This window comes from Heptranchias perlo, chromosome 7 (genome assembly GCF_035084215.1).
Source record: "Heptranchias perlo isolate sHepPer1 chromosome 7, sHepPer1.hap1, whole genome shotgun sequence".
Taxonomy (NCBI): Eukaryota; Metazoa; Chordata; class Chondrichthyes; order Hexanchiformes; family Hexanchidae; genus Heptranchias; species Heptranchias perlo.
This window is the reverse complement of record NC_090331.1, coordinates 3,086,637-3,111,852: the sequence shown is the minus strand read 5'-3', so window position 1 is coordinate 3,111,852 and position 25,216 is coordinate 3,086,637. Positions and strand designations below refer to the sequence as shown.

At 50.1% G+C, this 25,216-nt stretch overlaps 1 protein-coding gene across 7 annotated transcripts in view; it reads left to right on the top strand.

Annotated features, from left to right (window-relative positions):
- The window catches only part of tns1b (tensin 1b), a 611,533-nt gene that overhangs the window by 320,218 nt on the left and 266,099 nt on the right, over positions 1 to 25,216 (top strand). The window contains exon 1 of one of the 7 annotated variants that reach the window (XM_067986947.1): positions 11,564 to 11,600. The exons of the other annotated variants lie outside the window; for them this stretch is intronic. The gene's annotated coding sequence lies outside the window, so the exon portion shown is untranslated. Of the gene's footprint in view, positions 1 to 11,563; positions 11,601 to 25,216 lie in introns of those variants that run through there. 7 annotated transcript variants of the gene reach the window in all.

Genomic DNA, 25,216 nt, shown 5'->3' with positions numbered 1-25,216 from the left:
GGGGATCGGGCGGGAAAGTGGAGTTGAGTTCGAAGATCAGCCATGATCTGATTGAATGGCGGAGCAGGATCGAGGGGCCGAATGGCCTACTCCTGCTCCTATTTCTTATGTTCTGACAGTTTACGACGTGTGTGTCGCACTGTCCGGTCAGTGAGCCGGGGCTGATGCGTGGCTGCAATGTTGCGGACAGGGAGAAAGTTCAGGCCCGAGAAACCTGGAAGTGGGATCCTATGCTATAGGTCGGGCAGCGAGCTCCTTGTGTCTCCATCACCGCGGAAATTTTGCTTCAGTGTAAAGAACAGGACAGCAGCAGACATCATTGGTGACACGATGACAATATCACGTCACTCGTCATGGAAGCTGCTGTCTGCTTGCAAACACTGCAAGGACATGTTGGGACAAATTCAGGCAGTACTCAAAGTTGGGTCAAGGAATTCACTGCTAAAACTTCCATTGTTTTCAACCATAGAACTTCACAGACACTGACTCTCACTGGGGGACAGTTCCACAGACACTGACTCTCACCGGGGGACAGTTCCACAGACACTGACTCTCACCGGGGGACAGTTCCACAGACACTGACTCTCACTGGGGTACAGTTCCACACACACTGACTCTCACTGAGGTACAGTTCCACACACTGACTCTCACTGAGGTACAGTTCCACAGACACTGACTCTCACTGGGGTACAGTTCCACAGACACTGACTCTCACTGGGGTACAGTTCCACAGACACTGACTCTCACTGGGGTACAGTTCCACACACACTGACTCTCACTGAGGTACAGTTCCACACACTGACTCTCACTGGGGTACAGTTCCACAGGCACTGACTCTCACTGGGGTACAGTTCCACACACACTGACTCTCACTGGGGTACAGTTCCACAGACACTGACTCTCACTGGGGTACAGTTCCACAGACACTGACTCTCACTGGGGTACAGTTCCACAGACACTGACTCTCACTGGGGTACAGTTCCACACACTGACTCTCACTGAGGTACAGTTCCACACACACTGACTCTCACTGAGGTACAGTTCCACACACTGACTCTCACTGAGGTACAGTTCCACAGACACTGACTCTCACTGGGGTACAGTTCCACAGACACTGACTCTCACTGGGGTACAGTTCCACACACACTGACTCTCACTGAGGTACAGTTCCACACACTGACTCTCACTGGGGTACAGTTCCACAGGCACTGACTCTCACTGGGGTACAGTTCCACACACACTGACTCTCACTGGGGTACAGTTCCACAGACACTGACTCTCACTGGGGTACAGTTCCACAGACACTGACTCTCACTGGGGTACAGTTCCACAGACACTGACTCTCACTGGGGTACAGTTCCACAGACACTGACTCTCACTGAGGTACAGTTCCACACACACTGATTCTCACTGGGGTACAGTTCCACAGACACTAACTCTCACTGGGGTACAGTTCCACAGACACTGACTCTCACTGAGGTACAGTTCCACACACACTGATTCTCACTGGGTTACAGTTCCACACACACTGATTCTCACTGGGGTACAGTTCCACAGACACTGACTCTCACTGGGGTACAGTTCCACAGACACTGACTCTCACTGGGGTACAGTTCCACAGACACTGGCACTCACTGGGGTACAGTTCCACAGACACTGACTCTCACTGGGGTCTGGGTTCTCAGTCTTTCCCTATCACTCCTCTGTTTTTCTTCTCTCTCTGCCTCTTTCTGATTCTGAATCTCTCTCTTTGTCTCTGTACATTTTTCGGACTGTTTCTCACACTGTCTATTTTCCTCTTTTTCTGTTTTTTGTTGCTGATTCCCTCTTTCTCTCTCTCTGATTTCATCCTTGTTTTGTCCATCTATCTGTCACTGTGTTTCTCCCTGACACTATGACTGCGATATTTATGGGGTGGTGTTGAGGGAGCGGGGGTACATATCTGCTGGGTGCTCCCGGAAATCCGAGAGGCACCGAGAGGTCCGGCCGAATTTAATGGCACGGCCTCATTATAATTTTTTAATTCAGTTTCCCGCCTGTCAACTAGACAGATTGAAGGCTGGCCGGTCCGGAAATCCTGCAGTGGACCCTTGGGGACGGTACCCGGAAATCGGCAAAGATCAGGGGGAATAAGGTGGGGGTCGGCAGATCGCAGGGCAGAAGGGGGGATCGGCACATAGAGGGGGCAGATGGTGGCATCGGCAGGCTGAGGGGGCTGAAGTGGGGGGGCGTTGGCAGATTACGGGTTCAGAAGGTGGGGGTCGGTAGATCGCGGGGGAGGAGGTGGGGTCGGGGGTTTGGAGGGTGGGGGCCGGTAGATCGCGGGGGAGGAGGTGGGGTCGGGGGTTTGGAGGGTGGGGTCAGGGGTTTGGAGGGTGGGGGTTGGTAGATCGCGGGGGAGGGGGTGGATTCAGGGATTTGGAGGGTGGGGGCCGGTAGATCGCGGGGCAGGAGGTGGGGTCGGGGGTTTGGAGGTTGGAGGATGGGTAGATCGCGGGGCAGGAGGTGGGGTCGGGGGTTTGGAGGGTGGGGGTTGGTAGATCGCGGGGCAGGAGGTGGGGTCGGGGGTTTGGAGGGTGGGGGGCGGGTAGATCGCGGGGCAGGAGGTGGGGTCGGGGGTTTGGAGGGTGGGGGGACGGGTAGATCGCGGGGCAGGAGGTGGGGTCGGGGGTTTGGAGGGTGGGGGGCGGGTCGGCTGATCACAGCAGTGAGGAGAGACTGTGATTGTAGAAGGTTTGCACTCCTGCTCCTCCTGCCTCACAGGATGCGGCTGCTTCCCTCTCCGTCTCACTGTCGGGCTTCCTGATCGCTGGAAAACCCGGCCGGCCAGCGTTATATTTAAATCAGATCCCAACTGCACGGTGGGAGCTTGATTTAAATATTATAATGAGGTTTCCCTCCCCTGTCTCTTGAGAGTCACAGAAAAGCTTCGGCAACCCGGCGCCATAAAAATGGCGGCAGGCGATTACGCACCGGGTTGGGGTCGTGTTACACGGTTTTTAATTTTTACTCCCCAACCCTCTCCCACCTGTCGTGGGGGTTAAAATCAACCCCATCTCTCTGTTTCTATTTCTCTCTCTCTCACTACATTTCTCTCCCTGACACTATCTCTCTGTCGCTCCCCTTGTCGTCTCACCCTTGCTCCACTCATACCCATATATAGTGCTTTGTTGTTAAATCTCTCTCTGGGTGCCAGTTCGCTGCTCACTTACAGTAATCCTGGTGTGAGAGTCTGCAGCCGAGCAGAGACAGTTCGGAGGGAGGCTGGCTCAGAATGCACAGACGGAGAACTCTCTGTACCTGCTGACTGGGACTGAGGTAGGAGGCAGTGACTCCTGTTCTGAATTTATTTCATGGCGACTGTCAGATCTGTTAATCAGAAGTGAAGTGAAATTAACAGGGTCGGTTGATGCAGGACAGGCACCATAGAGGTGTGCGGGCAGTACCTCTGCAGCTTCTATGCTGCCTGCACAGAGATTTTGGTTCTCAGTGCCACTGTCCCACATTGGGCTGCTGAAATTGAGAGGCAGCTTCATTAACAGCGATCTGTCACTGGACAGAGCGCGTCGTTCCCCACCCACCCCCCCCCCCCACGTTGCTCAGCTCGTACCAAGGCTTCCCTGGTGTAACGGTGGGCTTCGGACCGGATCCTGGGCTCACCAGCCACACAATCCACTTCTCGGAGCTACAGGAAGGAGCTCGGTCACGTGTCCCCACTCCCTGCCCCGCCCAGTCCATCCACCTGTTCCTCCCACCCCCACATGGAGGGGCAATTGCAGCAAAAGGGGACTGGCCTCCGTTCTGGGCTAATCATGCATGGTTTCAGAATACCATTGACCAAGCGGGAGGGGGAGATTGGGAGGCTCAGGAATCTACCCACACGCACTCTGCTGCAAATGGTGTATGACCCAGATATGAAGGAACCAGCTCAAGGAATTGGGTCAGATGCTAACCTTTCACCTCTGAGAGCAGGGTTCAAATCCAGCCCAGATGGAGAGCATGACGGCCTCCTCATCCTGACGCCTGTAAGGATCCGACATGAAGGGAGTTTCAGGCGTGAGCCCAAAGCACAAAACTGCTCCTAATTTAAGAGTCCCACTCAGAGAGGCCAGAGGATAATGAAGGTGGAAGTACGTAGACGGGAAAGTAGGGTTGAGGTCGCAATCAGATCAGCCATGATCTTATCAAATGTCAGAGCAGGCTCGAGGGGCCGAATGGCCTACTCCTGCTCTTAATTCATATGTTCGTATGTAAATGAAAAAATGTTACATTGATTCAGCAGGGGCCATTTTTCAGAGACTGGGCCTCAGATATTGATGGGACAGTGTAGAGGGAGCTTTACTCTGTATCTAACCCGTGCTGTACCTGCCCTTGGAGTGTTTGATGGGACAGTGTAGAGGGAGCTTTACTCTGTATCTAACCCGTGCTGTACCTGCCCTGGGAGTGTTTGATGGGACAGTGTAGAGGGAGCTTTACTCTGTATCTAACCCGTGCTGTACCTGCCCTGGGAGTGTTTGATGGGACAGTGTAGAGGGAGCTTTACTCTGTATCTAACCCGTGCTGTACCTGCCCTGGGAGTGTTTGATGGGACAGTGTAGAGGGAGCTTTACTCTGTATCTAACCTGTGCTGTACCTGCCCTGGGAGTGTTTGATGGGACAGTATAGAGGGAGTTTTAATCTGCATTCACTAAGGTACCACAATGTAGACTCAGGCTAAGGTCAGAGCATGAGGACTCAGGGGACAGGTAGCAGAATGGATAGCAAGCTGGTTACAAAACAGGAAACAGAGAGTAGGGGTTAAAGGAAGTTACACAGACTGGCAAAAGGTGGGAAGTGGTGTTCCACAGGGATCGGAGCTGGGACCACTGCTGTTCACAATTTATATTAACAATTTGGACTTGGGAATCGGAAATACAATTTCAAAATTTGCGGACGACACCAAATTGGGGGGTGTAGTTAATATAAAGGAAAAATGCATCAAATTGCAAGAGTTTAGTAATAAACTTGCAGAAAGGGCGTGTAATTCGCAAATTAATTTCAATATAGATAAGTGTGAGGTGGAGCATTTTGTTTGGAAGAATAAGGAGGCCACACACTGCTTGGATAATAAGAGTCTGAATGGGGTCGAGGAGCAGAGGGATCTGGGGGAACAGATACACAAATCACTAAAAGTAGCGACACAGGTTAATAAGGCCATAAAAAAGACAAGCACTGGGGTTCATTTCTAGAGGGATAGAATTGAAAAGCAGAGAAGTCGTGTTAAACTTTTATAGAACCTTGGTTAGACCACACTTGGAATATTGTGAACAGTTCTGGTCTCCATATTATATAATGGATATAGAGGCACTGGAGAAGGTGCAAAAAAGAATCACTATGATGATACCGGAACATGAGATTATACCTATCAGGAAAGGCTGAACAGGCTGGGGCTCCTTTCTCTAGAAAAGAGAAGACTGAGGGGTGATAGAGCTCTTTAAGTTTATGAAAGGGTTTGATAGGGTAAACGTAGAGAAAATGTTTCCACTTGTGGGGCAGACCAGAACTAGAGGCTATAAATATAAAATAGTCACTAATAAATCCAATAGGAAATTCAGGAGAAACTTCTTTACCCCGAGAGTGGTGAGAATGTGGAACTCGCTCCCACAAGGAGTAGTTGAGGCGAATAGCATAGATGTATTTAATGAGAAGCTCGATAAACACATGAGGGAGAAAGGAATAGAAGGATATGCTGATTGGGTGAGATGAAGAGGGGTGGGAGGAGGCTCGTGTGGAGCAAAAATGCCAGCATAGACCTGTTGGGCCGAAAGGCCTGTTCCTGTGCTGTAGACTCGATGTAACTCGATGCTTCTAACCCACGCTGTACCTGAGCTGGGAGTGTTTGGTGCTGACACTGGATGCCTGAAATGGTAACTCACTATTCCCCAATATTAAGATCCCTGACTCTGATAAAAGGAGATCGGGTCTGAGCACATCCAGAAAAATCTACAAAGAATATAAATGAGTTAAGGAGCCTGTTAAGGAATGTAGAGAGGAACAGGACTTGATCATGCTAACCAGTGCACTAAAAATAGCTGGAGAGAGATTTGGTGCAAAGATCGTGTCTCCAATCCCCCAAGTGTAGCTAAATCAATGGTAAGAGAATTTTAAATGGGAATGATTCACCCCCCTCCCTTCTCCTTTTGCTCAGTGAGATTATCCTATGAGTAGCTGAGCCATTTTCACCAGAAGGCCAGAGGTTCCACCCCCCGGTCTACACGCAGTTAGCTGGTTTCAGTCAGCGCACCATTCAGTGTGACACAATTGGCCTCAGTGCCCTTGGTTGACAGGCAAGGTTTCTGCTCCTGACCCCTATCCAGCGACCCCTGCTGGAAAATGTGTGCATTCAGATATTGGGCATGGCTTTAATGCCACCATTGTTGAACGCCCTTCCAGGTGGGAGAACCTTCACCACACGGACTGCAGCGGTTCAAGAAGGCGACTCACCACCACCTTGTCAAGGGCAATTAGGGATGGGCAATAAACGCTGGCCTTGTCAGCGATGCCCACATCCCATGAACGAATAAAAAAAAAGGTGCTGACTGTCTAGGCTCACACTTGAACAATGGTCACTTGGGTGAATTACTGGATTGCAGCCAGAACCTCTGAAACCAAAACCCTTTACAGGCTGCGGGGCTGGATGTTCCCTCTGATAGATGCATGCAATGGACCTTCAGTGAGACGTCCCTCTCCCACCTACCTCGGTCCCTCACCAGGTGCTGCATTTTTTTATTGAGCCATTGGGGACGCTCCAGGAATTCAAACCGGAGGTAAGGAGTATCCTTCTTCCTCGTCCCACATCCCAGTGTACACAACCTTACCACCGAATAATATAACTAGCAGTTTGGTCACCCCTTCCCATTCACTCTCATTGTACAGAATCCCAATGGACCAAACCCCTTCCCATTCACTCCCATTGTACAGAGTCCCAATGGACCAAACCCCTTTCCATTCACTCTCATTGTACAGAATCCCAATGGACCAAACCCCTTCCCATTCACTCTCATTGTACAGAATCCCAATGGACCAAACCCCTTCCCATTCACTCTCATTGTACAGAATCCCAATGGACCAAACCCCTTCCCATTCACTCTCATTGTACAGAATCCCAATGGACCAAACCCCTTCCCATTCACTCTCATTGTACAGAATCCCAATGGACCAAACCCCTTTCCATTCACTCTCATTGTACAGAATCCCAATGGACCAAACCCCTTCCCATTCACTCCCATTGTACAGAGTCCCAATGGACCAAACCCCTTCCCATTCACTCCCATTGTACAGAATCCCAATGGACCAAACCCCTTCCCATTCACTCTCATTGTACAGAATCCCAATGGACCAAACCCCTTCCCATTCACTCCCATTGTACAGAATCCCAATGGACCAAACCCCTTCCCATTCACTCTCATTGTACAGAATCCCAATGGACCAAACCCCTTCCCATTCACTCTCATTGTACAGAATCCCAATGGACCAAACCCCTTCCCATTCACTCTCACTGTACAGAATCCCAATGGACCAAACCCCTTCCCATTAACTCTCATTGTACAGAATCCCAATGGACCAAACCCCTTTCCATTCACTCTCATTGTACAGAATCCCAATGGACCAAACCCCTTCCCATTCACTCCCATTGTACAGAATCCCAATGGACCAAACCCCTTCCCATTCACTCACATTGTACAGAATCCCAATGGACCAAACCCCTTCCCATTCACTCTCATTGTACAGAATCCCAATGGACCAAACCCCTTCCCATTCACTCTCATTGTACAGAATCCCAATGGACCAAACCCCTTCCTATTAACTCTCATTGTACAGAATCCCAATGGACCAAACCCCTTTCCATTCACTCTCATTGTACAGAATCCCAATGGACCAAACCCCTTTCCATTCACTCTCATTGTACAGAATCCCAATGGACCAAACCCCTTCCCATTCATTCCATTTTTATTGGATCCTAATGGATCAAATTCGTTCCTATTCGCTGCCAATGTATAGAATTCCCAATTTCCCATGTACAATACCCTGAACTTTCCGGCTTAATGGAACCTTGGACCTTCTGCTTAGTGTGGTTCAAGCACTCTCTCCATTTATCATCGGAGAGGTTAAAGATAATTGATCTGGATTTGTTCCTCAGACTCAGACTCCTTTTCTCAAGATGGTAACCTTCTTTGATTAGTGAGAGGGGACACTCGTTGTTGTATATTTCTAGTGCCTGATCATTCTTGGTTACATCTTGTTGAAGTTTCTAGTTAGTTCTTCCAGTGACGTAAAGATAAGCTCGCCATTCAGTGCCGTACAAATGAGGAATGCCCCAAGTCTGGGTCTTGATCTCATCTTAGTCAGTGGGGATGGGGCTTTATTTTTTATTATTCATCCTCGGGATGTGGGTGTCGCTGGTGAGGCCGGCATTTATTGCCCATCCCTAATTGCCCTTGAGAAGGTGGTGGTGAGCCGCCTTCTTGAATCGCTGCAGTCCGTGTGGTGAAGGTTCTCCCACAGTGCTGTTAGGAAGGGAGTTCCAGGATTTTGACCCAGCGACGATGAAGGAACGGCGATATATTTCCAAGTCGGGATGGTGTGTGACTTGGAGGGGAACGTGCAGGTGGTGTTGTTCCCATGTACCTGCTGCTCTTGTCCCTCTAGGTGGTAGAGGTCGCGGGTTTGGGAGGTGCTGTCGAAGAAGCCTTGGGGAGTTGCTGCAGTGCATCCTGTGGATGGTACACACTGCAGCCACAGTGCGCCGATGGGGGAGGGAGTGAATGTTTAAGGTGGGGGAGGGAGCGGGTGTTTAAGGTGGGGGAGGGAGCGGGTGTTTAAGGTGGGGGAGGGAGTGGGTGTTTAAGGTGGGGGAGGGAGTGGGTGTTTAAGGTGGGGGAGGGAGTGGGTGTTTAAGACAGGGAGGGAGTGGGTGTTTAAGATGGGGGAAGGAGGGGGTGTTTAAGGTGGGGGAGGGAGTGGGTGTTTAAGGTGGGGGAGGGAGTGGGTGTTTAAGGTGGGGGAGGGAGTGGGTGTTTAAGGTGGGGGAGGGAGTGGGTGTTTAAGACAGGGAGGGAGTGGGTGTTTAAGATGGGGGAAGGAGGGGGTGTTTAAGGTGGGGGAGGGAGTGGGTGTTTAAGGTGGGGGAGGGAGTGGGTGTTTAAGGTGGGGGAGGGAGTGGGTGTTTAAGATGGGGGAGGGAGTGGGTGTTTAAGATGGGGGAGGGAGTGGGCGTTTAAGGTGGGGGAGGGAGTGGGTGTTTAAGGTAGGGGAGGGAGTGGGTGTTTAAGACGGGGGAGGGAGTGGGTGTTTAAGATGGGGGAGGGAGTGGGTGTTTAAGGTGGGGGAGGGAGCGGGTGTTTAAGGTGGGGGAGGGAGTGGGTGTTTAAGGTGGGGGAGGGAGTGGGTGTTTAAGGTGGGGGAGGCAGTGAGTGTTTAAGATGGGGGAGGGAGTGGGTGTTCAAGGTTGGGGAGGGAGCGGGTGTTTAGGGTGGGGGAGGGAGCGGGTGTTTAAGGTGGGGGAGGGAGTGGGTGTTTAAGGTGGGGGAGGGAGTGGGTGTTTAAGGTGGGGGAGGGAGTGGGTGTTTAAGACGGGGGAGGGAGTGGGTGTTTAAGGTGGGGGAGGGAGTGGGTGTTTAAGGTGGGGGAGGGAGCGGGTGTTTAAGGTGGGGGAGGGAGTGGATGTTTAAGGTGGGGGAGGGAGTGGTTGTTTAAGGTGGGGGAGGGAGTGGGTGTTTAAGATGGGGGAGGGAGTGGGTGTTTAAGATGGGGGAGGGAGTGGGTGTTTAAGATGGGGGAGGGAGTGAGTGTTTAAGATGGGGGAGGGAGTGGGTGTTTAAGGCGGGGGAGGGAGTTGGTGTTTAAGGTGGGGGAGGGAGCGGGTGTTTAAGGTGGGGGAGGGAGCGGGTGTTTAAGGTGGGGGAGGGTGTGGGTGTTTAAGGTGGGGGAGGGAGTGGGTGTTTAAGGTGGGGGAGGGAGTGGGTGTTTAAGGTGGGGGAGGGAGCGGGTGTTTAAGGTGGGGGAGGGAGTGGGTGTTTAAGGTGGGGGTGGGAGTTGGTGTTTAAGGTGGGGGAGGGAGTGGGTATTTAAGACGGGGGAGGGAGTGGGTGTTTAAGGTGGGGGAGGGAGTGGGTGTTTAAGGTGGGGGAGGGAGTGGGTGTTTAAGGTGGGGGAGGGAGTGGGTGTTTAAGGTGGGGGAGGGAGTGGGTGTTTAAGGCGGGGGAGGGAGTGGGTGTTTAAGGCGGGGGAGGGAGTGGGTGTTTAAGCCAGTGGATGGGCTGCCGATCGAGCGGACTGATTTGTGGCTACAGTTGGTGTGAGTGCCTTTGGGTTATAATGTGGCAAAACCAGGCAGAGTGGCTGATTGTGACACTCTCCAGTGACAAACGCTGCAGAATATTTATGCTCAGACGGAGGAATTGCCACGAGAATCCTTTTGGGCTGAGCTGCGAAGCCTTGCACCGTCAGTTATCCTCATTGCCTATGTTGAGGCTGCCGGTCCCTGCAGTGAGGAAGCACCTTCAGGAAGGCAGAAGGGGAGAACGCGGAAGGTTAAAACTAGCCCGTTAGTGATGCCGGTCCAGGGGCAGCCCCTCAATCAGTCACCCAATGACTCAGTGTAAACTTTAACAGGAAACAGTTGGCACAGACACAGACTCTACAGCAGACTGATTAGATTAACTGGTCAAAGTGATGCACCGTGAGAGAGCAGGCAGTGAATTCAACAAACCAAGTGACCAGGGCAGCTTTTAAACCCTGAGTGATTGGGGAAATTCTATACCAGAAATTGGGGATTCTGTACAATGAGAGTGAATGGGAAGGGGTTTATTCCATTGGGATTCTGTACAATGAGAGTGAATGGGAAGGGGTTTATTCCATTGGGATTCTGTACAATGGGAGTGAATGGGAAGGGGTTTATTCCATTGGGATTCTGTACAATGGGAGTGAATGGGAAGGGGTTTATTCCATTGGGATTCTGTACAATGGGAGTAAATGGGAAGGGGTTTATTCCATTGGGATTCTGTACAATGGGAGTGAATGGGAAGGGGTTTATTCCATTGGGATTCTGTACAATGGGAGTGAATGGGAAGGGGTTTATTCCATTGGGATTCTGTGCAATGGGAGTGAATGGGAAGGGGTTTGGTCCATTGGGATTCTTTAAATATAGTGGACGTGCATTTTTGTCCATCTATGAGTCCTATTTATGATAATATATTAAAGTAAATAACAATGTACAAAGTACAGATGTAAGCAGGAATATCTTGGGCACGTTTCAGCAAACATGAGAGACGGAATGTAAAGTATGCCCAACCAAGCCCGCAGGGGCACGTAGTTAAGATAAGGGAGAGAGAGCCTGTAATGCCTGGCCCAGTGTTTACATCTCCGTGCAGTCAGTTCTGTGGTGTGGACCCCTGTGAGTGAAGTTCCACTGGTGTGGGAGTGGGACGTGAAGGCACTGTACGAGTGCACAGCCCAACTCACGCCGCTGTGTCTGGTGGTAAATCGCGGTCCCGAGATTGGTGAACAGCAGGCATTTACTGAGGGCAGTCCGATGTGTTTGGAAACCATGCCCGACTCTGGTGAGTTAAACCCTATCTCAATCTTTTTAATAGTCTCAAAACAAAATTTTCGTCTCGCCCCTCTCTGCATTGGGCCCGTTGTTCGCTGGTCAGTGGGAGACCCGCCAATCTGCCCCAGAACGCCCTCACTGATGGGTTGTAGCTGTCTGCAAGGTGTTGCGACTGCACTGAATCACCTTTCAAACAGGCCCTCCGTCTATCTTTCTGTGTCTGTCTTTGTCTTCCCTTTTCTTTATCTCCCTCTTACCTTCCTTCTCTCTTCCTCTGTCCCTACCTGTGTTTCTCTGCTTGACACTCGACCTCTGTAGGGTAAATCCGCTGATCTTCGGCTCGCCCATTGGTCTCAGTGTCTTGAGGCAAGCTAGGGTTTCTAACCCCAATCACTACCTAGTGCAAGTGTGTGGACATCAAGTGAGGACCGGATTGGGCTTGGGTGTGATGCCTCCCTGTAGTTGAATAGCCTGTTGACACTGAAGCCTCTTCCTTGGCACCACTTCAATGCCGGCACTAACCCGTTTAGGATGGCTGACTTAACGTGCTGTTAACAAGCTCCGATCGATCGGAAATTCTAAGCCTCTCTGCTGAAGCCCAGTCACGAACACTGACCGTTGGTTGAGGTACTGAAGGGCCTGTTGGACACCAGCAAGAACCAACACCTTCAGAAGAGGATGGGGAAATTTGGGGGCGAAGGGGAGGATTCCATTTGTGCTGGGCATTTGACAGGCCTGAAACTCAATCCTTGTTTGGACTGTTGAAAGATGTAACGGAACACATTGCAACACTTAAAGCAAGCAAAGTGCCGAAACATAGCCTGGAGGGGAATCCATCAAAGACCAAGCCATACACTGAACCCGTTCCGCTGCCTGACCTTTGAACTGCTGTCTCTTTTGACTGTAAGGATCCTTTGAGTGTCTGTCTGGTTTTTGATCCATCTCTTCACATGGAAACAAGTTCCAAGGGTTGGCTCGACCCGACTCCGTGCTTTGAAGTGATCCCGGTACTAATTCTAGCACTTTCCTATTTACTTCCTGTAATCTCACACTGGCAAAGAAAGTAGTCCCTCAACTCACTGACTTTGGGATGTTTTTGGAATAACGCTCACTGAAATAAACTATTTTTTAGATTATTCCCTGATTGTGTCACTAATACCTCATTCAACCTGGGAGTGTTTGATGGGACAGTGTAGAGGGAGCTTTACTCTGTATCTAACCCGTGCTGTACCTGCCCTGGGAGTGTTTGAATGGGACAGTGTAGAGGGAGCTTTACTCTGTATCTAACCCGTGCTGTACCTGCCCTGGGAGTGTTTGATGGGACAGTGTAGAGGGAGCTTTACTCTGTATCTAACCCGTGCTGTACCTGCCCTGGGAGTGTTTGATGGGACAGTGTGGAGGGAGCTTTACTCTGTATCTAACCCATACTGTACCTGCCCTGGGAGTGTTTGATGGGACAGTGCAGAGGGAGCTTTACACTGTATCGAACCCGTGTTGTGGGAGTGTTTGATCGGACACTGAATGCCTGAACATCCCTCCCTTCAATAAACAAGACAATAATATGTTCAGCTTCCTTTAACTGACTGGAACTCTTGCTGGGCCTCTTGTTGTTAATCGGTCATTGTATGCAGTGAGTCGCCAGGCCATGATTGCCAGGTGACCTAAGATTGGGAATTAGTTCGGAGTTTAGTTGAGTTATTGTTGTGATTCTCCCACTTTCTCCACAAGCTCCTCTCCCCCTCCCACCAATCCCTCGCCAACACATCAATAATGAGAAAGTAATGAATTCTATGGGAACCAGATGAATGAAAATTAGAGCGAGGCCATTCAGGAATAAAATCAGGAAGCACCTTCTCACACAAAAGGCAGCAGAAATCTGCTGGGGATGCTGGAGGACAATTGAAATGTTCAGGACTGAGATCGATAGATTTTTGTTGGGTAAGGGTGTCAAGGGAGATGGAGCAAAGGTGGGTAAAAATGGAGTTGAGTTACAGATCAACCATGATGTAATTGAATGGCAGAACAGGCTAGAGGGGTCGAATGGCCGACTCCTGTTCCTATCTTCCTATCAGCAGCAATATTCAATAGATACGGAAGAATCAAAAGGAATTATTGAGTGGATCACGTTCTCACCAGGTTGGCTCACACCTGCATCATCTTACGCAGATAGGCACGTGATGTTGATGGATTTCTCTGTTCTTTGCTGTTTGAAGACCAGATGCATGTGATTGGTGCGATTTTAGTTTAAGCTTGGGCCTGTAAGAACCCATAAGAATTAGGAGCAGGAGTAGGCCATACGGCCCCTGGAGCCTGCTCCGCCATTCAATCAGATCATGGCTGATCTTCGACCCCAACTCCACTTTCCCACCCAATCCCCATATCCATTGATTCCCTCAGAGTCCAGAAATCTATTGGTCTCAGTCTTGAATATACTCAATGACTCAGCATCCACAGCCCTCTGGGGTAGAGAATTTCAAAGATTCACAACCCTCTGAGTGAAGAAATTCCTCCTCATCTCAGTCTTAAAGGCCGACCCCTTATCCTGAGACTATGTCCCCTAGTTCTAGAATCTCCAGCCAGGGGAAACAACCTCTCAGCATCTACCCTGTCAAGCCCCTTCAGAATCTTATTTGTTTCAATTAGATCATCTCTCATTCTTCTAAACTCCAGAGAACATAGGCCGATTTCACTCAATCTCTCCTCATAGGACGATCCTCTCATCCCAGGAATTAATCTAGTGAACCTTCGTTGCACCGCCTCTAAGGTAAGTATATCCTTCCTTAGATAAGGAGACCAAAACTGTACACAGTACTCCAGGTTAGGTCTGTACAATTATAGCAAGACTTCCTTACTCATGGACTCCAATCCCCTTGCAATAAAGGCCAGTGTACCATTTGCCTTTCTAATTGCTTGCCGCACCTGCATGCTAGCTTTCTGTGTTTCGTGTACAAGGACCCAAATCTCTCTGAACACCAACATTTAATAGTTTCTCACCATTTAAGAAATAATACGTTTTTCTATTTTTCCTACCAAAGTGAATAACCTCACTTTTCCCCACATTGCTGCAGGAGTTCCTCAGGGCAACCATCTTCAGCTGCTTTATCAATGATCTTCCCTCCATCATACGGTCAGAAATGGGGATTTTCGCTGATGATTGCACAGTGTTCAGTTCCATTTACAACCCCTCAGATAATGAAGCAGTCTGAGCCCACATGCAGCAAGACCTGGACAACATCCAGGATTGGGCTGATAAGTGGGAAGCAACATTTGCACCAGATAAGTGCCAGGCAATGACCATCTCGAACAAGAGAGAGTCTAACCACCTCGCCTTGACATTCAACAGCATTACCATCGCCGAATCCCCCACCATCAACATCCTGGGGGTCGCCATTGACCAGAAACTTAACTGGACCAGCCACATAAATACTGTGGCTACAAGAGCAGGTCAGAGGCTGGGTATTCTGCGGCGAGTGACTCACCTCCTGACTCCCCAAAGCCTTTCCATCATCTATAAGGCACAAGTCAGGAGTGTGATGGAATACTCTCCACTTACCTGGATGAGTGCAGCTCCAACAACACTCAAGAAGCTCGACACCATCCAGGACAAAGCAGCCCGCTTGATTGGCACCCCATCCACCACCCTAAACATTCACTCCCTTCACCACCGGTGCACAGTGGCTGCAGTGTGTACCATCCACAGGATGCACTGCAGCAACTCGCCAAGGCTTCTTCGACAGCACCTCCCAAACCCGCTCACTTAACCTGTCTACGTCCCTTTGCAGACTCTTTGTGTCCTCCTCACAGCTTACTTTCCCACTTAGCTTTGTATCCTCAGCAAACTTGGATACATTACACTCGGTCCATTTATTTAAGTCATTAATATAGATTGTAAATAGCTGAGGCCCAAGCACTGATCCTTGTGACACCCCACTAGTCACAGCCTGCCAACCTGAAAATGACCCGTTTATTCCTACTTTCTGTCCTTTAACCAATTCTCAATCCATGATAATATATTACCCCCAACCCATCAGCCCTTATCTTGTGTAACAACCTCATGTGTGACACCTCATCAAATGCCTTTTGAAAATCCAAGCACCATTTGCCTTCCTAATTGCTTGCTGTTGATTGGAGTGGTTATTTTAGAGTGAAATCTATCTATATTGTCGCACCTTTTGCATCTATTGTTTGAGTGCAGCGTTCCAAGTTGCTTTCTGACTTTCCTCTCGGTCATGGTTTTCGGTCACATGACTAGCAGGTCCCAATCACATCTTTACAAAGAAAAGTCTCATTCCTCAACGAACACACAAGGCCAGCGTCAAAACTACACCAAAAACTTTCAACTTCAGGGCTGATTTTAACCCTGCCCATGTGATGGAAACCAGGCCAGACGGATACGGCTACTTACCCCCTCCGATTGGCTGCCCCCGCCCCCCCCCGACCCACAGCGGGTGGTGAATTTAACTGAGCAGGTGAGAGGGACACCCGTCGGAGGGCAGCGGGGGTCCGACTGATGTCATCAGGGTCCGACCGCTATTTTAACCTGAGGCCTGCGCCATGACACCATCGTGGCTTCCCCACAGAGCCAAATTGGCGGCCAGAAAAGAACAAACTTGTATTTATATAGCGCCTTTCACCACCTCAGGACATCCCAAAGCGTTTTACAGCCAACAAAGTATTTCTTGAAGTGTAGTCCCGGTTGCAATGTTGGAATTGCAGGAGCCAATTAGTGCACAGCAAAATCCCACAAACAGCAATGTGATAAATGACCAGATAATCTGTTTTAGTCATGTTGGTTGAGGAACAAATATTGGGCAGGACGCCAGGGAGAACTCCCCTGCTGTTCTTCCAAATAGCACCATGGGATCTTTTACGTCCACCTGAGAGTGTGGATGGGGCCTTGGTTTAACGCCTTGTAGAGCAGTTCCTCAGTACTGCCCCTCCGACAGTACAGCGCTCCCTCAGTACTGACCCTCCAACAGTGCATCAATCCCTCAGTACTGCCCCTCCGACAGTGCAGCACTCCCTCAGTACTGACCCTCCGACAGTGCAGCACTCCCTCAGTACTGACCCTCCGACAGTGCAGCACTCCCTCAGTACTGACCCTCCGACAGTGCAGCACTCACTCAGTACTGTCCCTCCGACAGTGCAGCACTCCCTCAGTACTGACCCTCCGACAGTGCAGCACTCCCTCAGTACTGTCCCTCTGACAGTGCAGCACTCCCTCAGTACTGACCCTCCGACAGTGCAGCACTCCTTCAGTACTGACCCTCCGACAGTGCAGCACTCCCTCAGTACTGACCCTCCGACAGTGCAGCACTCCCTCAGTACTGACCCTCCGACAGTGCAGCGCTCCCTCAGTACTGACCCTCCGACAGTGCAGCGCTCCCTCAGTACTGACCCTCCGACAGTGCAGCGCTCCCTCAGTACTGACCCTCCGACAGTGCAGCACTCCCTCAGTACTGTCCCTCCGACAGTGCAGCACTCACTCAGTACTGTCCCTCAGACAGTGCAGCACTCCCTCAGTACTGACCCTCCGACAGTGCAGCACTCCCTCAGTACTGACCCTCCGACAGTGCAGCACTCCCTCAGTGCTGACCCTCCGACAGTGCAGCACTCCCTCAGTACTGACCCTCCGACAGTGCAGCACTCCCTCAGTACTGACCCTCCGACAGTGCAGCAATCCCTCAGTACTGTCCCTCCGACAGTGCAGCACTCACTCAGTACTGACCCTCCGACAGTGCAGCACTCCCTCAGTACTGACCCTCCGACAGTGCAGCAATCCCTCAGTACTGTCCCTCCGACAGTGCAGCACTCACTCAGTACTGTCCCTCCGACAGTGCAGCGCTCCCTCAGCACTGACCCTCCGACAGTGCAGCACTCCCTCAGTACTGACCCTCCGACAGTGCAGCAATCCCTCAGTACTGACCCTCCGACAGTGCAGCAATCCCTCAGTACTGCCCTGGGCTGTGAGCCTAGATACTGTGCTCAAATCTCTGGAGTGGGACGTGAACGCACGACCTCCGGACTCAGAGGCGAGAGTGACACCCCCTGAGCCACCAGAAAGGTAAATTAATTTTTTTTGGTTTGCTTGTGGGCCAGGAGCAGGACTGCTCCTCTGGGCACCACAAAGTCACATTTAGCCTCCTCCTGCCCCAGGTGTCCCTCCCCGAACCTCCCCTCCCTTCCTAACTAATTGGAATCATAGAATCATAGAAAGGTTACAGCATGGAAGGAGGCCATTTGGCCCGTCGAGTCCGTGTCGGCTCTATGCAAGAGCAATCCAGCTAGTCTCACTCCCCCGCCCTTTCCCCGTAGCCCTACAAATTTTTTCCTCTCAAGTACTTATCCAGTTCCCTTTTGAAGGCCATAATTGAATCTGCCTCCACCGCCCCCTCGGGCAGTGCATTCCAGATCCTAACCACTCGCTGTGTAAAAAAACTTTTCCTCATGTCACCTTTGGTTCTTTTGTCAATCACCTTAAATCTATATTCTCTGGTTCTTGACCCTTCCACCAATGGGAACTGTTTCTCTCTATCTACTCTGTCTAGACCCTTCATGATTTTGAACACCTCGATCAAATCTCCTCTCAACCTTCTCTGTTCCAAGGAGAACAATCCCAGCTTCTCCAGTCTATCCACGTAACTAAAGTCCCTCATCCCTGGAATCATTCCAGTAAATCTCTTCTGCACTCTCTCCAAGGCCTTCACATCTTTCCTAAAGTGCGGTGCCCAGAACTGGACACAATACTCCATTTGTGTCCGAACCAGTGTTTTATAAAGGTTCATCATGACTTCCTTGCTTTTGTACTCTATGCCTCTATTTATAAAGCCCAGGATCCCGTATGCTTTTTTAACCGCTTTCTCAACCTGCCCTGCCACCTTCAATGATTTGTGCACATATACCCCCAGATCTCTCTGTTCCTGTACCCCTTTTAGAGCTGTGCCCTTTAGTTTATATTGCCTCTCCTCGTTCTTCCTACCGAAATGTATCAATTCTCATTTTTCTGTGTTAAATTTCTGAGTGCCATGAAGCGATCCTTCAGGGCCTCTTGTCATCTGAAATCCCGCTCCCGGAGGCTGACGGGGCCCATACAGAGCAGGCGTGGGATCTTGCTGTGTGTAAATTGGCTGCTGCAGTTCCTACGATTCAACGGTGACTACACTTCAAAAGTACTTCATTGGCTGTAAAGCGCTTTGCAACTTCCTGAGGTCATGAAAGGCGCTAAAGAAATGCAAGTTCTTCCCGTCTTTCCTTTCTTTCTTTCTCACCCCCACCAATTCCTAGGTCAGCAGGTGCCCATGTATGTATATAGCACTAGTCATTATGAGAGGTGTAGCTCTTCTTTCTAAAATAAACCCCTTGTGATTGTTCTCCTTGTCGGCCGGTTTGCATGTCTCCCCCAACTCCACCCCCACCCCCCCATTTGCCGAGCACGGAGTTGCAATTGTGAATGAGTTCCTTTGCACAAAGATGAATTGGCTGGCTCACTGGCTCATGCCTCACTGGCTCACTGCCTCACTGGTTCACTGGCTCACTGCCTCATGCCTCACTGGCTCACTGCCTCACTGGCTCACTGGGCCAATGCGGTGTCACACACAAAGAACCTGTCCAGTTCAATTCCGCATCTTCACTGGGCGAGCTTATCTAACCTGGTGTAAGGTGGAGTCTTCGAGCCCCCGATCCCCCCACTTCCCAAGGGAGGGAGGGCAAAAATCAGCCCTGATTGAGATCGAGTAACTCCTCCTGTAAAGTGCACGATGTGGACATCAGTTCAGGCCAACTTCAGATTTGTCTGCATTGTCCCCCTTTGGATGAAGAGCCCCATGTAGTGGAATTTGGATCACAAGGCACCAGGTGAAGGGCCCAGTTTGAGGGGAGACTGAGAGAGGGGAGGAGTCCCACAGTTTGAGGGGAGACTGAGGGAGGGGAGGAGTCCCACAGTTTGAGGGGAGACTGAGGGAGGGGAGGAGTCCCACAGTTTGAGGGGAGACTGAGGGAGGGGAGGAGTCCCACAGTTTGAGGGGAGACTGAGGGAGGGGAGGAGTCCCACAGTTTTGAGGGGAGAGTGAGGGAGGGGAGGAGTCCCACAGTTTGAGGGGAGAATGATGGAGGGGAGGAGTCCCACAGTTTGAGGGCAGACTGAGGGAGGAGAGGAGTCCCACAGTTTGAGGGGAGACTGAGGGAGGGGAGGAGTCCCACAGTTTGAGGGGAGACTGAGGGAGGGGAGGAGTCCCACGGTTTGAGGGGAGACTGAGGGAGGGGAGGAGTCCCACAGTTTGAGGGGAGACTGAGGGAGGGGGTAGTCCCACGGGTCGGAGCCCTGGGTAAGAATGGGTTAGAGTGGGGGACTGTGCGATGGGTTTTGGTTTCAACACAGTGAGGATACAGAGAGAGGGAAGAGTGAGTCGGACGGGGGATTTGGAGCTTAGGAGGATGAGGAGAGGAAAGTTCAGAGGAGAACTGACATGAGTAGGATCAATAAAAGAGAGAGACAGAGCAAGGTTAAAATAATGCAGCTTCCCCAGGTATCTCAGGGAGTATTGAGCCACTCAGTCGAGGAGAGGCCCAGGTTGGATTCCTGCTCTGTGCAGCGTCAGCCGATCTCAGCTGTGGTAGTGGTGGAATGTGAAGGTTACAATTGGCCTCGGGGATAGGAAACTAAATCATCCAGGGTTCCTGCTGCCGACTTCTCTCCGGCAACCCATGTGAGTGAGGCAACAGGATCAAGTTCGACTGTGATGCTTCCCATGTTTGAATAGCCAGCCGATTCTTGTTGTCAAGGTTTGCACTTGACTAATAATCATTTTGGCGGGGGGGAGTTAACGCAGCATCTTCTTACAGGCTGCGGGAAAAAATGGGGATCAAAAATGAAAGAGGAAGTTAACGGTTACAAAAGGGGCAAACCCCTTCAAATTAGGGATTTGCTCCCTCCTCTCCCCTATCGACAAAGGCTTTAGCAGAGGAAGAGATATGATGGGGTAATGGGTGATGAGTGCGGAATGTAATTCAAAAGCAGCCCTGCATTTCTCAGCACCTGTATCTACAATCGAAGCTCGGCTCACATAACCCATAAGCACCTTGCCTGCGATACAACAAATGCTAAGTCCAAGCGGGAAGGTTTACGATATATAATTTGCACGGAGCTACAGGGAGTTTTAATATTGTCCAGGGCACCCTGCAGAGCCAACAATTTATTTTTCTTCCACAGTACCACACTGCCAAGCTCACTGCCTTCACTAAATCAAAGGAGTGAGCTCAAAAATATGTTCCAAACATTTACATAACACATGGGCTGCTCTCCCAGTACCTTCAGAAACTATTTTCTTGCATGTCTGGCCTTTTATGGTAGTCTTTGGCCATCAGTTAGTGGGGTGGGTGGCTCGGAAGGAAAAAGGTTACTTTTGTTTAATTAAGAAGTATTTTGGCTGTCCCGTCAGAATGCTCCTGTGCCATGTGTGTTCGAACATTTGAAGGATACGTTGATGGGGTTTGATGAAGTAGGGAGGGAGGAGGCTCATGCGGAGCATAAACACTGGCAGGGACCAGTTGGGCCGAATGGCCTGTTTCTGTGCTGTGCATTCTGTGTAATTCAATGTAATGTCACAGTCTGTGTCAACAGACACGTGGCTCGGAGAGGTACTGAGCCACACTAAGCCCGAGGCCCCAAAGGTTTCGTTCCCTTTCTGTGCCGAGTTAATTGGCTTCAGCTGATGCAGTAGTTGGAGTTCCACAATTGCCCCGGTGCTGAGCGGGGGGAGAGAGGTTGGGATATCCAGGGTTCCTGCTCTAGTCATTAGCCGATGACCGGGAAGCCCCGAGGTGCGAATGTTGACGAGGTACAAGACTGGCTTCTGCCTCAGTTGCCGGGTTAGGCTCCTGACACTGTCTAGGCTCACACATGACGAAAGAAAGAAGAAAGAAAGAAAGGACTCCCATTTCTATCACGCCTTTCACCACCTTAGGATGTCCCAAAGTCCTTCACAGCCAGTGAAATACTTCTGAAGCGTAGTCACTGTTGTAATGTAGCGAAATGCAGTAGCCAATTTGCCCTCAGCAAGATCCCACAAACAGCAATCAGATAATGACCAGAACATTTCTTTTAGTGATGTTGGTTGAGGGATAAATATTGGCCCAGGACACCAGGAGAACTCCCCTGTTCTTCTTCACTGTGAATGTGTATTTGTGTGAGGCACTGAGGGTGGCTGGTGCCCATCGAGCTGTACACCAGTGAGAGCCAGTGCTGGTGCCCATCGAGCTGCACACCAGTGAGAGCCAGTGCTGGTGCCCATCGAGCTGTACACCAGTGAGAGCCAGTGCTGGTGCCCATCGAGCTGTACACCAGTGAGAGCCAGTGCTGGTGCCCATCGAGCTGTACACCAGTGAGAGCCAGTGCTGGGGCCCATCGAGCTGTACACCAGTGGGAGCCAGTGCTGGTGCCCATCGAGCTGTACACCAGTGAGAGCCAGTGCTGGTGCCCATCGAGCTGTACACCAGTGAGAGCCAGTGCTGGTGCCCATCGAGCTGTACACCAGTGAGAGCCAGTGCTGGGGCCCATCGAACTGTACACCAGTGAGAGCCAGTGCTGGGGCCCATCGAACTGTACACGAGCGAGAGCCAGTACTTTCGGGAGAGGAGGAGGAAATTTGCAAAAAAAAACACTGCATTAAAGAGGACAGTGATGATGAAGCATCACTGTGTATTGTACCCTTTCCTCTGGGCGATCTCGTGCTCTTTCCCTCCTGTGTAGCTGCCATTCGCTTTGAGATCAAGCAACAGCAGGTGATGGACATTCTTTTGTTATGGGGCTGATAACACAAAGATTTTGAAGAGCTGCCTTGTTAATGTTTATGTGAGTTGAGGCACTGGAGAGCTGGATGTGGGAGTACGCACTTGAACCCACAACCTTTTGACTCGTAAGAACATAAGAAATAGGAGCAGGAGTAGGCCATTCGGCCCCTCGATCCTGCTCTGCCATTCAATAAGATCATGGCTGATCTTCGACCTCAACTCCACTTTCCCGCCCAATCCACAAATCACTTGATTCCCTTAGAGTCCAAAAATCTATCGATCTCAGCCTTGAACATACTCAACGAGTCAGCATCCACAGCCCTCTGGGGGAGAGAATTCCAAATATTCACAACCCTCTGAGTGAAGAAATTCCTCCTCATCTCAGTCCTAAATGGCCGACCCCTTATCCTGAGACTATGCCCCCTAGTTCTAGACTCTCCAGCCATCTACCCTGTCAAGCCCTCAGAATCTTATATGTTTCAATGAGATCACCTCTCATTCTTCTAAACTCCAGAGAGTACAGGCTCATTCTACTCAATCTCTCCCCATAGGACAACCCTCTCATCCCAGGAATTAATCTAGTGAACCTTCGTTGCACCGCCTCTAAGGGAAGTATATCCTTCCTTAGATAAGGAGACCAAAACTGTACACAATACACAGATAAGGTCGATAGTCAAAATCTTTTCCCAAAGTGTGTTAACCAGGGTTCAGGGTAAGCACATTCCTTATAAAGTAAAGGGCAAGGCTGGTAGAAGTAGGGAACCTTGGATGACTCGGGAGATTGAGGCCCTAGTCAAAAAGAAGAAGGAGGCATATGACATGCATAGGCAGCTGGGATCAAGTGGATCCCTTGAAGAGTATAGAGATTGCCGGAGTAGAGTTAAGAGAGAAATCAGGAGGGCAAAAAGGGGACATGAGATTGCTTTGGCAGATAAGGCAAAGGAGAATCCAAAGAGCTTCTACAAATACATAAAGGGCAAAAGAGTAACTAGGGAGAGAGTAGGGCCTCTTAAGGATCAACAAGGTCATCTATGTGCGGAACCACAAGAGATGGGTGAGATCCTGAATGAATATTTCACATCGGTATTTACGGTTGAGAAAGGCATGGATGTTAGGGAACTTGGGGAAATAAATAGTGATGTCTTGAGGAGTGTACATATTACAGAGAGGGAGGTGCTGGAAGTCTTAACGCGCATCAAGGTAGATAAATCTCCGGGACCTGATGAAATGTATCCCAGGACGTTATGGGAGGTTAGGGAGGAAATTGCGGGTCCCCTAGCAGAGATATTTGAATCATCGACAGCTACAGGTGAGGTGCCTGAAGATTGGAGGGTAGCAAATGTTGTGCCTTTGTTTAAGAAGGGCGGCAGGGAAAAGCCTGGTAACTACAGACCGGTGAGCCTGACATCTGTAGTAGGTAAGTTGTTAGAGGGTATTCTGAGGGACAGGATCTACAGGCATTTGGAGAGGCAGGGACTGATTAGGAACAGTCAGCATGGCTTTGTGAGAGGAAAATCATGTCTCACGAATTTGATTGAGTTTTTTGAAGGGCTAACCAAGAAGATAGATGAGGGCTGTGCAGTAGACGTGGTCTACATGGACTTTAGCAAAGCCTTTGACAAGGTACCGCATGGTAGGTTGTTACATAAGGTTAAATCTCACGGGATCCAAGGTGAGGTAGCCAATTGGATACAAAATTGGATTGACGACAGAAGACAGAGGGTGGTTGTAGAGGGTTGTTTTTCAGACTGGAGGCCTGTGACCAGCGGTGTGCCTCAGGGATCGGTGCTGGGTCCGCTGTTATTTGTTATTTATATGAATGATTTGGATGAGAATTTAGGAGGCATGGTTAGTAAGTTTGCAGATGACACCAAGATTGGTGGCATTGTGGACAGTGAAGAAGGTTATCTAGGATTGCAGCGGGACCTTGATAAATTGGGCCAGTGGGCCGATGAATGGCAGATGGAGTTTAATTTAGATAAATGTGAGGTGATGCATTTTGGTAGATCGAATCGGGCCAGGACCTACTCCATTAATGGTAGGGCGTTGGGGAGAGTTATAGAACAAAGAGATCTAGGAGTACAGGTTCATAGCTCCTTGAAAGTGGAGTCACAGGTGGATAGGGTGGTGAAGAAGGCATTCGGCATGCTTGGTTTCATTGGTCAGAACATTGAATACAGGAGTTGGGATGTCTTGTTGAAGTTGTACAGGACATTAGTAAGGCCACACTTGGAATACTGTGTACAGTTCTGGTCACCCTATTATAGAAAGGATATTATTAAACTAGAAAGAGTGCAGAAAAGATTTACTAGGATGCTACCGGGACTTGATGGTTTGACTTATAGGGAGAGGTTAGACAGACTGGGACTTTTTTCCCTGGAGAGTAGGAGGTTAAGGGGTGATCTTATAAAATAATGAGGGGCATAGATAAGGTAGATAGTCAAAATCTTTTCCCAAAGGTAGGGGAGTCTATAACGAGGGGACATAGATTTAAGGTGAGAGGGGAGAGATACAAAAGGGTCCAGAGGGGCAATTTTTTCACTCAAAGGGTGGTGAGTGTCTGGAACGAGCTGCCAGAGGCAGTAGTAGAGGTGGGTACAATTTTGTCTTTTCAAAAGCATTTGGACAGTTACATGGGTAAGATGGGTATAGAGGGATATGGGCCAAGTGCAGGCAATTGGGACTAGCTTAGTGGTATAAACTGGGCGACATGGACATGTTGGGCCGAAGGGCCTGTTTCCATGTTGTAAACTTCTATGATTCTACTCCAGGTGTAGTCTCACCAAAGCCCTGTACAATTGCAGTAAGACTTCCTTACTCTTGTACTCCAATCCCCTT